At 38.4% G+C, this 2,452-nt stretch overlaps 1 long non-coding RNA gene across 3 annotated transcripts in view; it reads right to left on the bottom strand.

Moving 5' to 3' along the window:
• Positions 1-277: 277 nt before the first annotated feature.
• The window catches only part of LOC104983149, a 30,159-nt gene continuing 27,984 nt past the window's right edge, over positions 278-2,452 (bottom strand). For all 3 annotated transcript variants that reach the window (XR_824598.1, XR_824599.1, XR_824600.1), the window contains 2 exons: positions 1,876-1,989; positions 278-916 (listed from right to left, as the gene is read on the bottom strand). This is a non-coding gene — a long non-coding RNA (uncharacterized LOC104983149). The remainder of the gene's footprint in view (positions 917-1,875; positions 1,990-2,452) is intronic.

The following is a 2,452-nucleotide window of genomic DNA, read 5'->3' as shown; positions in this document are numbered from 1 at the left end:
AAGTTGGCAATCTCATTCATGTTCATTTGAGGATTAAGTTGTTACCATGTATTTAAGGAAATCATGCAATCATTTTCAAAATTTGAAATATGCATATACTTAATCCCAGTATTTTAACTGCTAAGTAATTTATTATGATATAATAGACAAATGCAAATTATTGATATATAGGGAGGTTCACTGCACAGAATTTGGTACTAACATAAATATCTATGAATAAGAAATGTTTGAAACATTTAATTATATTTCATGTACAAAACAATCATGCAGTCATTCAACAGATGACACAGATATGTATTACTGAAACAGAAAAAAGGGCATTGAAAAAACTGTTAAATGAAAGCAAATTTGCAGAATAATGTGTACAATATAGCTCTATTTCCAGAACCCCCTAAAATAGCTTGTGTCTGTGTGTGTGCATCTATCTACTTAAAGAAGGCACACAACTCCCTTAATAGAGGAAAACTCGGAGATAGGATTAGGAGAGAAAAGGGCACTTAATTTATATATTAGATGTTTAGATATGCTTTGAATTTTTGAAAAAATTTAATAGATCTTATTTTTTTAATTTACTACATGGCAAATGAAAATTATAAATGTATATTTATGGGAGTACTAAGCAATTCCATCACTTTGAGTTTCTTGTGCAATATAATTTCCTCTACTGAGGCTCCTGGGATTGAGTCAAGTGGAAGCAAGGGAAACAGTCACCATGCCCAAATTAAAGTCTCATCGATGATATCCCAACATGAGCATTTCTCAGTTAACCATTTCTTATCTGCAGGAGGTATCCACTGCAACACAGGAAAGAGCAGAGTTTCCATGCACAAAGAAGACTGTCACTGTACTGGAGAAGCTGGTGGCAGAAGTAATGGCACCTACAGTAACAAATCCACCTTGTCTCTGTGGTCATCACCTGCAAGGACATAGTGGGGGAAAATTGGCAAAGGTGAGGCATACATTTTCTCAGGAGCCTGTCTGACGGCTATGAAGTCTTTGTACACTCTTCTTCTATGTGTTCTGGAACAAATCTACCCAGAATACACAGAGAAAGCCACATTTTCAGCAGCTGGGTACCTGCTATGGCCAGAAAAATGACTAAGATTTCTTAAAAACAAGGATGCCAAATACTGGTGATAATTTTTCTCCTTTGCTTGGCCAACAAATGGAGATCTCCAACTATTTCAGACTTTTATCTGTCTCTTTCTCTCTGAATTTGACTCATTAAAGTGCTAGGTCATTCATTCATTGAATCAATTATTTCAGGCAAAACTACTTGTCTACCCTTCAGTCTAATGACTACTGAGAATTACTATATCTCATGAATATAATAATTCTCTGGTAACACAACACATCCAGCAAAGAAGTTTAGTGTGTGTGTGTGTGTGTGTGTGTGTGTGTGTGTGTGCGCGCGCGCATGTGTGTGTTAACTGCTCAGTTGTGTCTGACTCTTTGTGACCCCGTGGACTGTAGCTCACCAGACTCCTCTGTCCGTGGAATTTTCGAGGCAAGAATAGTGGAGTGGGTTGCCATTCCCTTCTCCAGGGGATCTTCCTGACCCAAGGATTGAACCCAGTCTCCCGCACTGCGAGCAGATTCTTTACCATCTGAGCCCCCAGGGAAGCCCGAGAAGTTTAGTTTATTAGATAAGAAAAGTTAAGGAAATATTTTACATTAGCCGTAAATGTACTAACCGAGATGTAGAAAAACTATGAAAGTATGTAAGAAAAGCTGTATCTCTTAACTCATTACACAATCTGGCCTTTCAATTAGAATGTAGCCATAAGACATAAATCTTCAGAAAACTGGCACCTAACTTCCTACCCAGACGTGGTTGCTCCTAGAAAGCAAGGACTATTCTGACAAAACCCTTACCTTCAGAGGGCAGCCCTCAGACAAGAGGGAGGCAAAAGGGCTCTGTCTGAGAGTCTTCCTTCAGGGGTTTACTGGTATCATTCATGCTCAAAAGAGCTCCCAGGAAGTCATCTTCTGAGGGGTGGAGGGGGAGAAACACCACTTCCAGTGAAAAAGGCGATTCAGCTGAAGTTGGGAAGTCACCCCTTTTCCATACTGATTTCATTTGAAAGCTGTTTCCTGCTCTGTCATACAGCACCGAAATTACAGCTAGCTGCTCATAACTCTATACATTTCAATATCAGCACCTTGTATCAGAGCCTTTCTCTCTGGTACTTTCCCAGAACTGACTGAATTACCTGGATCCCACTGAAAATTATGTTTCTTTTCTATCGTTTATTATTTGTTCTGCTTAGATGGCCAGGTTTTTTATAAGATCACTCTGTATCGTCTACTCATATATCTATTCTCAATAAAAGTTTGTTGAGAACCTACTCTGTGATAACCCATTAGGAGCTTGTGTCACAAAAATGAACTTAAAAGCATCATGCCATTAAAATTAAAACCCCATCTGGTGAATCAATCATACAAAAAAAAA

Source organism: Bison bison, unplaced genomic scaffold (assembly GCF_000754665.1).
Source record: "Bison bison bison isolate TAMUID 2011002044 unplaced genomic scaffold, Bison_UMD1.0 scf7180017861807, whole genome shotgun sequence".
Classification (NCBI taxonomy): domain Eukaryota; kingdom Metazoa; phylum Chordata; class Mammalia; order Artiodactyla; family Bovidae; genus Bison; species Bison bison.
Note: the sequence above shows the minus strand (reverse complement) of the source record. Positions and strands in the feature narration are given on the sequence as shown.